Source organism: Anas platyrhynchos, chromosome 7 (genome assembly GCF_047663525.1).
Source record: "Anas platyrhynchos isolate ZD024472 breed Pekin duck chromosome 7, IASCAAS_PekinDuck_T2T, whole genome shotgun sequence".
In the NCBI taxonomy this organism is placed as follows: domain Eukaryota; kingdom Metazoa; phylum Chordata; class Aves; order Anseriformes; family Anatidae; genus Anas; species Anas platyrhynchos.
The window spans coordinates 20,065,731-20,080,677 of record NC_092593.1 but is presented as its reverse complement, the minus strand read 5'-3'; the positions used below and the strand labels follow the sequence as shown (position 1 = coordinate 20,080,677).

The window sequence follows — 14,947 nt, the reverse complement described above, 5'->3', positions numbered from 1 at the left end:
CTACAGCTTTTTATTGTATAAGATGTCCAAGGACATTGTTGGATGTGGTGACACTGTGGCTGTGGCCATGTGGGCACTTATTTTCTTTTCTCTAGAAATATTTGTTGTGTCAAGAAGGTCCCAGAGTTTTTTATACATCAGGCTTGACTGTGCGGAGCCAGGAGTTGGACTCACTGGTCCTTGTGGGTCCCTTCCAACTCGGGAGATTCTATGATTGTATGATTGAAGCTTCTAATTCCCTTGGTGAAGTAGCTGTGATCCATTTAAGGCAAGATCTTTCTTTCAAAATCCCACCTGCCAGTCTCTCACAGAGCTGTAACATAAACAGTAAATATATAAACTAAGGAGTTTTGTCACCGACCTGGAAAAGATGGGGCATACTTCAGCTAGATGACTAATTCTCCAATACATGAAAAATATTTCCTCGACATACACTCTTTGGGGGTGTGGTGATTGGTTAGTGATGGCTGAGATTCCCCAGTTTTTGGAGCACTTTCCCAGGCACAGCTTTCTGTCCCCAGGGCACTGCCCTGCTCCCTTCCCACCTGCAGCGCTGAGGGCTGGCTGTGCCTGCTGGACAGATGCAAATTACTTGGCAGAGAAGGCACAGGGAAAAGTGTGGTTTGCCTCCTCTTTCCATTGGGGGAATGGCATTTTGCTGGCTTGGCCATGAGTGCGTGGAGGGGTGATTTGCTGTGCACCCACCACTGGGGCAGGAGCTCTCTGGCCTGCCTGGGGCAGCTCAGTCCAGCTGAGGCCAGCACCCACCGCTGCTGCCTGTATCTGCCTGCATGTAGAAGGAGACTGGAAGTATGTTTCTTTTCAGTCATAACTAAATGGCAGATGGGGTTTGGTCAAACTTAAAAAATAAATGCAATAAATGAAAAACTGCTTTTACTGGGAATTGAACTGAGCTGCAAAAGAGTGTTTTCGCCAAACTACTAACATTTGAGAGGAAGGTAGTGTCAGGCTCTTTCAACCAGCACATATGGAGCATTTAACAGATGTGACCCCAGTCAATTTGTCAGTATTTAGGTTCCAGAAGCTTACTGCTGAAAGGACCATTATATGACTTTATACTTGCACATTTACAGAACATTCACTCAGCACAAGAGGCTGTCTCTTGTGGCAAGGATTTAAAAATGGGCTCTTAGTAACTGAAGATTTTTGGGTAAATCAAATGAAGGAGTTGATGTTGAAGTAAATGGGTAAATACATATCCTTGTGAATCCAAAAGAGTAAACTTGTCCTCGCTTGCCCAAGATGTTTCAAAAGATCAAGAAATTGTGTCTCCAAGTGAGAGGAGTTTGACAATACTGCTGGGGATCATAAGTGAGTTGCTGCCTCCTCAGCTAAACTGCAAATCCATCCTGGGGTATCAGTGATGCTTATAGCTTACATAGATGCTCACATAGTCATCCTCTTCCCCCAAAGACTGTCTTTTTTTCTTCCATTTCATTCCTGCTGTGAAAGTTGCAAACACTGTCCATTAGTCTCAGTGAAAGAAACTCAGGTGTCTCTGGAGAAAGCAGCCAGTCAACAGCTCTTCTGTTTGTGATCAGATCAGAGTTTAACCTGAGGCCTGTGAGAGTTGTTGTAGGCAAAAATTGAGGAAGTTTTCTCACAAACTGTTATTGGGGAACATTTTGTGAGAATTTCTCAGTTAATAACTCTGCCTCCTGGCTGGATGGAATGTGGCTGATCATCTGGGGTGTCTAATAAGGCTGCTGGAAGACCTGTATTCTGGAAAAGAGTACATCTGAAACCCTATTTCAACTCACTTTTATCACTTATGTCATTAGAGATGTTATTCATATACACTGTCAAAGTTTTCACCGGGGAGCATAAATTTCAAATCCCGAAGACCAGCATGAGTAGTCAGCAATACTAGCTCTGGTTTCTTACATCTTTTGTCTGTGAGTCTTCCTAATTAGGGGTATTTGCCAGGACTGGTAACTAGGAAAATAGCCGAGCAGTTTTTCCTAATGTGAGTGCATGTATATTTGTCTTTCTTTCCCTAAGTGTAGCAGGGCCCATTTCTGGGGGCTCATTATGCTGCCAGCACACCTTGCCTTATTTTTTTCGTCTTGTGACTATGGAAGTGTAACCATTGCAATTGCGACTCAGGATAATTGGAGACTCTCCAGTTGGCTTCTCTACCTGTAACCACGTGGTCCCTAGTGGGCTGATATAGGTGTAAATGGAGACTCATCGTCTATATTGAAGGATTTCTCAAAACATATGCAAAGCAGCCTTATATGAAGTGCCTCAAGCACATTCAGAGTTGAAAAAGCAGGGAAAGCAGTCTTCTTCCTCGCAGCTTGACGCTTACCTAGACTCCACTGTGGTGTGGGTAAAGCCTGTGGTTACGGTGCTGCCCCAGAGATCCCACAGCAGCGTGTGTGCAGCATCGCTCAGGGCCCTGCTGTGGTGCGTTGCACCAGCGGTGTCCCTAGCCCAGGGGATGGGTGCCTGCCTTCATGTCCATGCAGCTCAGCAGACTCAATTCTCTTTCTACGGTGTGTTTTTCTTTGGGATGTGTTGGCTTCTGCTTCAGTACAAATGTATTGCACTACTGATAGAAATCAACTCTGTGAAGCAATAAATAGGAAATATGTTCTGTCACTGTGCCCAAGGGGAACCATATCATACCTTAGTTACCTGCGTATTGAAGGCCAGGCCTTAAGGAGAAAGAAGGTACATGGACACAGTGTAAAGATAAAGATTGCTTCTCTTAGTTCTCCATCTATGAACCTTCTAGAGCTTTACAAACACAAGCTCACTGAGAAGCTGTATACCCCAAGGAGGCAGGTAACACAGTAATAAAATCTGCCAAGCAAGTTTAGGGTCCAAAATCTTGATATACACCTCAGGGTTGTAAGAAAATAGAGCTGTTTCACAGAGAGACGTTCTGCTGGGACACTCTTTCTTATAGAAGCAGCATAAAGAAGCAGATATAGAATATAGAAGCAATATAGAAGCAGATTAAACCTTCCTTTTGTTCATTTTCCAAACTTTGGGGGTTTGGGTCTTAGAGTGGAATCAGAAGACATTGCTATATGAACAACATGACCTCAGACCTTCTCTGGAGATAGGTGTTTGTTTCGTATCATCACTAGAAACAGGGATTCTCCTGAGCATGTTTGAACTCTGTACAGGTCTCCCTCAACGTCTCAAATGCTTCCTTTGCTTTTGGCAGTCTCCTCTAAGCATTACTTTAATCTGAGATATCTCTTGAACAAAAGAGATTTTAAAGCACTCTGTAATCTGTGGTTTGATTTATTTTCTAGCTATTCTGATACCAAAGGCAGCATGAAGCAAAAATGATATGAAATGTAATAAAGCAGCTGTTGGGCCAACTGCTGTGGGATCACTTGGGCCAGGGGAGAGACGCAGCTTTGCTGTGTGACCAAACGCTTCTTGGGGAGTCTATCAGAAGACACAGCCAGTGATCCTCTGGTGCTTTATTTCTGTCTAGTGAGCGGGAAGGTGCACACTGATGCACTCTGCTCATACTGAAAAAGCCAGGGATCACGAGGATGTGATGCAAACCTCAGTACCCCTTTGCCCTGCTGTGAGGGAGAAAAGAACTGGTTTCCTGGCGCTCTCCCTCAGAGATGGGTAAGGGCTGCAGGAGAGGCAGGGGATATCTGCCCGACCCATGCCTGGGTACATGCTGTGAAGCCCCCCATGCAGTGTGGCTCAAGGTGAGGGAAAGGCAGACAACCTCAGTACACACAACTTCACATGATTCTCTAGAAGCATTTCTTGCTACCACTGCAATGAAGAGTAATGCCCCACAGCAAAAGTAAAAGTAAATAATTTCTTGATATTTTCTCTTGATTATGTGGTAACAACACACATAGTCAAAGAGCTGCCCAAGACTTTCTAAAGAGAGCTTCAATTTTTTTATCATTCCTTCACACTCTAAGAAAAGCTCTCTCTTTCTCTGTCATTTTCTTTGAACAAATTAATTTGCCAGCCTGTATAGCTCAGTGTGCACATACTTTGCAGAGATGTTGCCATCTGCCATTTAGTTTCTTTTCTAAGCTGCGATCTTAGACATACATTTCAGGGAAAAGGAAGCCAAGTGGTTGAGTTTATTTTCCCTTTGTGTGAACAACAATGGGAATAATTCCAAAGCCAGGCAGCAAGGCTGCCTTAAATGCCAACTGCAAGTCACCTTTTCAATGAGGCATTAATTCATTCTGTGAAAAACACACATGAATTTGGGAAAATAATTCCATACCCACTCTTCCCCTCATGCACTGGCTGGATCAAATAAAGGTCAAATATCTTTCCAAGATGATCTGCTTTTTTTAATTATTTTTATTTTTATTTCTTTAACTTTTCTTAACCCCTATTCCTGATTGTCTTCCCTCTCTCTCTACCCCTTGCCACACCTACCTCCTGCAGAAAAGGGGTTTAATTTGTTCATTCACATATGACAACATAGATATTTACAAGAGTGCTGTCTAAAGTTTATACCCTCCTTATTATTTTTGTCCAGGTTAAAGCTTGGCTGCACAAATTTGCTGATGGAAGAGTTGTGGAGCAGCTGCAAGGGGTCAGAGGGTGTTGTGGGTTGCATGGCAGGGCCAGGCTGTCCACCCTCGGGACGTGGGGTAGCTCACACTGCCCATGGGGACATCCTGCACCTTGGCTGGGCCACGGCCCTCTGGCAGCCAAGCCATGGCACTCCAATGGCCAGGCCGTGGCCCTCTAGCAGTTGGGCAATGGCCCTCTGACGGCCAGGTCATGGCCCTCCTGTGGGCAGGCCACAACCCTGCAGCAGCCAGGCCAAGGCCTTCTGGCAGCCTGGCCACAGCCCTTCAGGGAACAGGCACCTCTTGGTGATGGGGGGAAGTGACAGTCCTCATGTGTGGGCAGGGGCAGTGAGGGGACAGGATTGCTTTGCTTCTTCTCAGCTGTAAGTGAAGAGAGAAACCTCCTCTCTTTGGAGAAGGGTGCTTCAGTGGCTGAGTGCTGCATTAGAGCAAGCTGGGATATGGTTCTTTTTGTCTGCACCTGGGAAATTAGAGCCACCGTTTGTGTGTGTAAGCCATCACTGCCACAGAAACATCCACGTTAACAGTCAATGATTATTTTTAGTCAGATCTATTCCCCAGTCAGATTTGCCTCCCAGCTGTGCAAAAGCCTGGATCAACACAGCTAAGGGACTGAAGCAAGAGGCCGGGGCAAAGCAGGGCAGATCCCTTTTTTATGGCCTCACTCCTGCCTTAAATGATTGTGAGAGGGCTGAGCGATCCCCTTTTTGTATGTGAGACTATAGCAGTATCCCCAAGGTTTCTTTCCACCAGAATAAGACCATACAAATAGCTCCTCTGGTCTTGCATCAGTTGAAAACAAATAATGAAACAAAAAGCCTTTGCTTGCCTTTTAAATATTTAGGTTTAACTTTCAGAGATGGCTGGGATGTTTTGGAAATCAATTCAAGTATTTGAGATTTAAAAAACAAACAAACAAACAAAAAAAAACCAACAAACAAAAACACATCCTTTTTTGATTTTTTTTTAAAAATTTGTTTTCACAATATCTAATGATTCCTTATATCCCTTGACTCTCCTGAGATCAATTCAGAACTTAAACATAATTGGATTTTAAAAGGAAACCTGTTCATGCATATAGCAGTTTTAAAGGGCATGAATAGTACAGTGTTTGAGAATGTGCCGCTACTTGAAAGATCGATGTGATATTCTGATTTTGTTGTAAAATGAAAACACGGTGAGGGGCTGTCACAAGCTTCTGAATCAGCCAGATTCTTTTTAGAAGCAGAAGACAGCTCTTGGCTCAGGTAGGCAATTCTCCCACACGTGCCTTTGCCAAAACAGAATGTGTATGTCAGGGCTTTTTTGCCGTTGTTTTTTCCTCCAGATGGTGTAACGAGGGATAGACTGCTCGTCACTTGCCAAGGGTTATATAATATTGTGGCAAAATGAAATCCCAAGGCACAGTTTTGAAGATAGCATATCAATCACTCTCATCAGGTCCTTGCACTTCTCGCTCGTAGGGTCAAGCCTCTGTCATCAGGCCAACTGTATTAACAAGCTCCATCCAAATGTTTTGAGAGTGATGAAATTTAGTATGTTTTCACTCCAAATATTGGTCAAAGTGTCCACCATTAGGATGGTAAGAGCCAATATGCAGCTGATCCTTTTTAGTTCTGTACCTCAAAGCTGTCACTACATTCCTGAGGTCGGCTTTGGTTTGGCTTTGGATTTGCCTATGATTTTTCTCTAGTGTACAATTTACTTCCGTGGTTGCAATTAAGTCATTTATTACCTTTTGAAAAACCATTTTGGCTTTGAGATTTCCCAGGAAACTAGAAAATAACTTCCTGCATCTAAATGAAGGTATATAATAAATAGTGATAAAAGTGAGGTAGGATAGATCACCAGATTTTCTAATTAGAGAGTGAGTAGTTTTTCACTGGATTCTTGAGTCTTCTTCCTGTTGACACTTGTCTTCAAACTAAACTTGGTATATACTGCACCTTCTCTTGTAACAAAATGGCAGAATGATTCGCCTTCTCATTCTGAGGTTTTGGAGAATGATTAAACACATCTATGGAAAAAAGTTATTCCCTAGGAGTGGCATATACACCCAATGTATTCACTGTTATCTAAAAAGCTTCCAGTATGAAGAGGTTCAGAGGTAAATAATGATGATGATGATAATAATAATAATAATAATAATAATAATAATAATAATAATAATAATAATGTTGGCTCAGGTCAATCATCTCACTCATCTTCCAGCTTTAACTTGTTCAACATAAACACATTTTGTTGCAGGGACTAGCCAGACACAATGGTGGTGACTTGAAATTAGTGTACTGAATTTATGACAATAAAAGCAATTTTAGGATGGTGATAGTGTCTTTTTAATAGACTACTACAAATGTCCTTGCCATGTAGAAGGACAGAGCAGGATGTTCAAAATCATATAATATTTTTTAGATATTTCAAAATGACAACTTGTATGGAAAACACATGTAAGAATATTACTTTGCCATGAGCAAAAAAATGGCAAACATCCTCCAAAACAACAAGAACTGTTTTTTAGAGTGTCTAACAATCTAAATGACAGTAGGCTTACTAATTTAGGATGTCTGGAAGGAGCAGAGATGAGCTTTCCAACATCTCAGTGATATGAGAACAGACAAAATATACAAACATTTTTTAGGTTCCCTATATGCTGTTTTAGGACCACCAAAAGGATTTTCTGCCTCAGACAACACCAAATTATTATCTTTGCTGGCAGGAAACAACCTGTAAATTATGGCTCTATCTGACACATATGGAAGAAAAGCCATCAGATTGTATCATATGTGAAAAATGATTTCTCAGTTGCCTTGGTCAAGTAACTAAAAGTTTAGACATATCATCTTTTAATTTGAGGAATGATGAAACCAGCGGTGACAGGAACAAAACTGCAAGTTTCTAAAAGCGGATATATTGAATTGAAAGGTAGGTCATTTGTCAGCCACCCCTGTAGATAAAATAAAAAGGAAGACAAAAAAGTTTGCTTTTGATCACAAAGCTGGAGACTGCAGCACAAGATTTTGTATTCTAAGACATCTACCCTCTCCCTGTACACCTCTGGAGACACCAAAGAAAGTCTTAAAATTTCAGCACACTCCAGCAGTTCAAGTTCTGGAGGGAGAGAGAGACTGCAGAGAATTGTCTTTATACAGCTGACATCTGTAGCCTCAAATACCATTCATAAAGCAGGCCCCTATCACAGAACAGTGCCCCCAGGCATCTGCTGCTTAATAACTGCCCTTCAGAGGGAATGGGCAATCTTCCATAGGATGGATTATGCATTTTACAGTCCTCATAGGAAACCACTCCGAAAAATAGGTACTAGAACAATTAAATCATCTCTGCTGGTGTCATCACCACTGGGTAAAACTATCAAACATGTTCTCTCTCATCCTGAACCTTTCATTCTTTGCCAAATGATGATGCAGCTTTGGCGGGAGGGGAGGACGGTGCTTCCTCTGCTTCCTGGGTGAGGTTTGCTGTTGAGGACACCCCCAGGCAGACTTCTTACAGCAGGGCTGGCTGCGTGCAGCTGCAGCATGAGGTCAGAGATGAGACCTGGATGTAGCAAAGTCATCTCTGTGCTCCCTTCCTCCCGTCTCCCTCCCACAGGCTGTATCTCACCAAGCCAAAATGTGCCAGTGCCACAACAATAAAGTGACGGGGGGATGGGGTCTCTGCTAGTCCTTCCCACCCAAGAAATCCCACTGCACCCAGGGGGAAATGGAGGTGTGGATGAGGGAGTGTTCAGAGTGCTGAGCACCAATCTTTAAGTCTCTGAAAACCTGTGCACAGAAGTGAAGTTACTTTTGCAGTACTTTTCAGAAGTTGTTTAGCTGTAACTTTTTCTGATACATGCAGAAAAGTAATATAGCAGGGCATTTCAATTCTGCCTTTCTTTTCCATTTGGCAGTTGATCTCGAGTGCCTGCACAGCCTATTAAATTCATTTTGTTATAGCTTTACTATTGACATTTGAGATTAAATGCCAGGGAATGAAAGAAAAAAAATTAGCACTATGACTTTGTGTTTCAATACAACTTTGTCAAGACCACAAGACTGTAACAACCTGCTGTAGTTTGTTATTTCAATCATTTCTTTCTTCCTAGGAAAAATACTTTTGATTAGCACATCTACTATCCCTTTATTACAACTTTTATACAAAATTTGGCTATCTAAATGCAACTGAATTTAACGGGAGCGTGACTGCTTGGCAGTGTCTCGTTTCCCATTGCAGTGCTTGCATATCCCCTCTCACCCAACAAGCTATGAAGCAGGACACCCATTTCACAGAAGCAGTGGTGAATGCTGGTGCCACCATGCTGCCCAGCTTGGCCTCAAAGTGCAATGCAGGGGAAAAGAGGGTAAGCGCGTTAAGGATGACCATGTGGAGTTCCTCTCCATCTTTAATTCAATGGCCAGTCAGTGTAGCAGTTTTAGCACAACAATCGTGACCAGATTGCAGAAGTCAACAATGACTTTAGCTGCTACAGGTTTTGGGTAGCAGCAACGTGAACACATGTAGCGTTATGTTTTGGCATGCCTCCATGAAACCAGATGTTCCTTTCCCGTGTCTCACTTTTAGAAGTGATAGAGCACACAGACATGCAGCTAAACTTTTTTTGCAGGGGGTTTCACAGCCTGGGAAAATCCTAAACTTTCAAGGGCAACGAATGGTACAAGAGGTGCTCAATGAGGTGTTTATATTAATCGTGACTGCATGCAGCCTAATAATACACTTTCTGCGCTCCTGCCTGATGGATGCTTTTTCTTGATGTCCAGTGGATATTAAGTAATTTAATGACTTGATGAGCAAGAGCAAGGTGATTGCAGAAGTACTCTCAGCCAGCTAAAACTGAGTATGCAGCTTATTTGCTGCTCTGCATTCTGTCTAAATGGGATATTTAATTACAGGCATCACATCTGGGGGGAGTTCTTAGGTTTACAATAGATGCCTGGTAATATCACCTGCAGTTTTGTTCATCTGCCCTTAACAGACGTACCTTGAATTGAGTGTTACAGCAAAGACTTTGCCCAAACAGTGCAGCTGTTTGTATCTTAGTGCATAGGAAAAGACCTTCAGGGAACAAAACTAGCCCAGGTATCTCATTGCTGAGATCCGCTAGATGGACCCGGAGCTTGCATGCGGCTTAGAGTGCAGTGCTTGCTCAGAGGCTAATGAAAGGGTTTTTGGCCAGGACCGTAGCTGTCTTTCTTCTTGATTTTGTGAGATTTTTTTTTTTGATTACAGTCTGTCTGGACCTCGCTGCGTAAATAGCATTTACGCAACCAATGTTGTCAGAGGTTAGCTGAGGAGAGATTCTTCCTTTCTGCTGCTGGTTCTTCTCTCAGCTCTAAGATCATGTGCACATATGGATACAGTTCCAAGATACAGCCTTGACATTTAAAGCTATAAATGAGTTGCGTCTCAAACTTCTTGTGCTGCTGGCATGCTATCATCTCTGTTTCCTCTCTACTGGGATGAGCCTTTGGATATTAGCTATAGCTAAGCAAGCTCTGGTTTGCTTAGTGTTCTCCTTAAGGGCACACGGAATGGTATTAAATAGTTCTGAATTGTCTCCACTGTAAGTTTCTAGTACGTTTTCAGGCCTATTATGATATTAGTTATTTTTGTCAGCATGTGCTTTGAATAGAGCCTGGACTGGTATGTTAGGTATAGTCCTAAGAAATGCAGCTTTTTACTATGGCCCTGGTGTTGCCTGGTGGAAGGCTAGTTAACTACTGGACACGTGCAGCTCCCTACCAGCAGTGACTGCGAGGCCACAGACTCCAAATGTGAGAAGTGCAGCCTGTCTTCTCTGGAAAGGCTAATTTACCAAATTCCTTTGAAAATCCTGTCGATGCCTGGTTTTCTGCCTCCTGTGCCTATAATTGGCCTGGGCAGTGCATGCCTGTTTATATCTCACATCACACAATGCTTTATTTCTCTGGTAAAGGTTATACTGTTTAGCTGATAAATGGTTCGATACTGACAGACCAGATTTAGCAGTGGCAGCTCTTGGATTTTAAGAAGGCGCAGAACACTGACTTTGTGAATGTAGCATCTGGCTATTCCAATTTTAACATATGATCCATTTAAAGAGCCATTCAGGCTTCTGGGATTTCAGATACCAGATGGGAATTTTATATTCCTTGTATATGGTATCGTATCCTGTAAATATTAAAATAAGCAGTGGCTAAGTCAAAGAGGACCTGCACTTTTCAACTCACCAACAACTATGCATTCTTCTCCATTGCTACTTCTAAAATTTTCATTGTCACCTCCGTCCCATCACCACATCCAGCATGTCTGCCTGTCACTGCTATAAAATACTTTTTTAGACAAGATGCTGTCTTCTTAATTTGTTGGGACTATGGTAGCAGCTAAACTTTACAACAAATGGTAGCAAGGAACTGGGCTGTACCCAGGTCAATATTTTCATGTCCTCAAGCATTTTAATATGAACACCATTATTTTCAAAGTAAATAAGGGCTTTAGAGTCCTTACTCTGCATTAGAACAATGTCAAAAATAAGAAGACCTCAAACCACAAACAAAATTGTAAAAATCCTGATGGTGGACTTCTGATGCTCCTGTATAAAAAGTCCACCCTATTTTGTGCTTTGCTCTCTGTCGTGATTTGTTTGCAGCACAAAAATGAGAGAAAGTAGTCAGAATAAAGTCACACTCAAATTCTCCCAAATGACAATTAAGCTAGAGCAGCCACTGCACATACAGCTCCTTTGTATCAACTGCTACATCTAGTCTGCACTGGGAAGGAAAAGTCTGTTTCTGATGAAATGACTCTTTAAGATGGATGGTGTTAGTAATGGAGATGTTGAGGCAGATGTAAAAGTAGACTTCTAGAGTCTAATATAACTCATTAGATAGTTGCAATAGCTGTTAATCAGTGCAATTTTTTTTTTGGGGGGGGGGGCTTTATCTAAAAATCTGCATCTGATTTAATGAGGATATTGTTTAAAGTGATGGGAAAATTAATGATCGGAATCTAGATAGGGATGGAACTCCAACAGCCATATAAATTCAGATCTGAATATCTTTAGATGTGAAAAGGTTTTTTTGTTTTGTTTTGTTTTGTTTTTTTAATTACATTTTAAAGGTTCGAAATACTTAAATATATCTTATTTTTGATTTCTGTGCATGAGTAGGAATGTAAGCACTGAATATCTGGAGAAAAAGTGCCTGTTCACTTGAGATTTACAGCTCACTTGCAGTCTCAAAAATTCAGATGCTCATCTGAACTCTAAACCTTTAAATATTTGCTTTTGTTTTCTAATATATGGGAACACTCCTTTGAAAATACCAAATCACACAAGCTGCATAACTAGACCTGAATTGCCTGTATAATGATCAGTAATCTAGGAGAACTGTCTGACTGTAATCCCTGTTTCTCATGATAAATATTCCGTATAGTCATTAAGTTATTGTAGTATGATACAGTTAAGCAATTAAAAATGAAACCCTTGTTATCTGACATTTTCAAACTGTGGTTTTGATGGACAATATGAAAACAGGAATAATGAAAGAAATTTTATATTCCTCCCATTTCACTGACCTTCATCTTTATTTCTAAGTCTTCTGCTCAAATATCAAAAGATCTAATGTAATAAAGGATGACAGGAAGCACATCTGACAAAACTCTCTCTTAAGTCTTGTTGAATAAAACATTCACTGCAAATGCTTCTTAGTGCCAGCAGGTTAGCATTAAAAGTGTAATGATTTTAAAGCAAGCCTAAACACCTCTCAGACAAATGACAGCTCCAGATTTTAAAATTAAGATCTGAGATAAGGTTACAGCTGAAGTTATCAAAAGAAATGTACCCAGCAGTAGTCTAATGCACGCTCTCATGACAATGCTATTTGTCTATCAGAAAATCACCCGCGTCGGTGATCTAACACTGATGATGCAGGCACACACTGTGTAAAGCTGAAGGTCTGATCATATTGTCAGTCACATCGCCAGGGTTCCTGCCCTTCCATTTTATACAAAAAGTTCCCTCTCCAAATTTCTCTAGCACTGTTAGAGGGACTGTCTTTTCTGAACTTGGAACGAACAGTTGCTTCCAATCACTTGAAGAAAAAAAAGCAAAACAGAAAACAACAGCCTATAAAAGGTATTTTATTTTGCTTGTTTGTTTTCAGTTTATAACCTTGCTAAATATTGAAAATAATTAAGTCTTATATTTTAGCAAAGCTGTTCTGGACAATGTTCTCAAAACCACACATACACATTGAAGCCTAATGGAAGAACATAAATCACAGGCAGTTATTTGGAAATATCAGCACTCGCTTCCTATGTGAGGTGTGGGTACCAGGTTTGTAAAAACATGGACTCAGTACAAGCAGAAGCTGACCTCTGCTGTGAATTAGTCAGTGCATTCATACTTGTGTATGCGTGTGCGTGTAGGATGCAAAGTCCTTTGCACAACTTTTCCAGCATTCTCCAGCCTCCCAAAAGCTGCAACACCAGGGCATGTTGTCTCCTTCAGCCTCTGGTGTTATGGCTACAGAATCATTTGTGTTTTATGTAATATGTTAGATTGCTGTAGATTGCTGTGAATATTTTTCTAAACTGAATGGAGGAATACAGATTTTTTTATGCTATCTCCAAGCACTTACAATGCAGGACTGTGATACGGGCCCCTTGCCATTGTTTGTTGCTCAGGCAGCATTCTCAGACAAGGAGGATCAGGGTCACTGGAATGAGAATGAAGGTCTCCTCATCACCTTGCTTGCTTCAGGTTTCTGTAGGACAAGTTGTCTTTCAGGGAATCATTTTTCCTCCAGTCTTCTAAAATGCATCTCAATTAAACGTGGAAATTTGAATGCAGACTTCAAATATCTATGTTTAAAAATGTTAAGTCAAATTCAGTTGTTGAGCAACTCTGACCAGAAGTGTTTTTTGTTTGGTGATATCAAAGGTTCAAAATAAAATAAGCAGAACATTGCTGAAGTTGATAGATTTAGATTTAGAATTCTTTTAAAACTTCAAAAGAAAATGTCTCATTTTACTCTTAAAAGTTCTGGTGTCAGGTAATTATCTTAAAGTTGGGCTATTTCTTATTCAAAGACATTTCTGGTCTCATTATCCTTATGCAGACACAACTCCCATTGGAATCATTCTGAACTCTGCTTCTGTGACTAGTGGGGGTTTGAAAGAGATGCTGATTTCCAGGAAGCTCATTGTTCCATTTCTTATGCTTTGCTCTATCTTCCATTCCACTCCTTCTTTATTGTGGCAGACCTACTGCCCAGCTTTCTTTTGTTCCAAAAACCTATTTGTTCTTTTTGAGAGAACAAAACTAGAGGGGGGAAAAATCTCTGTATCAAAGGAAGTGAACATCTGTGACTCAGGGAAGACTTCCTTTAAAAAGTTCCTTGAAGAAAACTGCAATAAAATAAAACTGGAAATATATTTTGGGTGGCTTGTGGTGTACAAATCTCTGCATTTTGACCCAATCTGTTTCAGGCAAGTCTGCTAACAAGAATGTAATTCGTTTGATATTTACGTTGGTATAAGACAGCAGGGAAGTTAACTAGATGCTGAGTCTATTCAAATTATAATTTCTCCTCACAGTAGATCATACAGCGAAATCATTTTTCCAGAGCTCTGTCTCCCTGCCACCTACCAGCCCACTGTTTCTTGCCACTGTCATCATCAAAAACTTCTTACAGAGCACAGTTTACCATATTAACCAGACATTAGCCATGGAATAGATGCAAAACCACTACAAAAAGTGCTTACTATCACAAAGAATCCCTGGCTCACATACACATGATTTCCATGGTGAAACACACTTCATCCAGTACATAAGAGATCCCTGGAACAACTCTTTAGAGAAAATGAAACAACCCTTTTCACTGAGTTAATTCGTTCAATTATGTGAGAAAAGACAAGACTGAATAGTTATTAGAATACAGATTAATCTCTAACCTCATCCTTACGTGGTAGATGAGCCTAGAAAACCAATTTCTCATCATTCCTAGATACAAATCATGTATTCAATAGATACATTTAAAAAAAAAAAATTAAGGCACATTGCAGTTTTCTCTGTAAGACACCTTCAGTGTTGCAAAGATAATAATTGCTTATCTGTTGAGCTTATCCCACAGGAGCTAATCATCTTCCTTTTTGCTGATATTCCCTTCTTCTCCAAAGGTGCTTTTTTCTTTCAAAAAATTTTAAGTGATTACCATAATTAATTTAAAGATAGAGATTTGTTTGCAAGCTGTCCTTAGCCTGAAGTCTGTGGTTTCTTTTTCAGGCCTTGCTGGTGTTGCATACCTAAAACCATGTCTGTTCCTATTGTCTGCTATTTAATACCGTCTCACAAATGTGTTACTTCTCCCTACAAAAAGAAG

General features: G+C 40.9%; 1 protein-coding gene across 4 annotated transcripts in view; it reads right to left on the bottom strand.

Moving 5' to 3' along the window:
• The window catches only part of B3GALT1 (beta-1,3-galactosyltransferase 1), a 202,842-nt gene that overhangs the window by 12,162 nt on the left and 175,733 nt on the right, over positions 1-14,947 (bottom strand). Inside the window, exon 3 of one of the 4 annotated variants that reach the window (XR_011810616.1) lies at positions 12,614-13,427. The exons of the other annotated variants lie outside the window; for them this stretch is intronic. The gene's annotated coding sequence lies outside the window, so the exon portion shown is untranslated. Of the gene's footprint in view, positions 1-12,613; positions 13,428-14,947 lie in introns of those variants that run through there. 4 annotated transcript variants of the gene reach the window in all.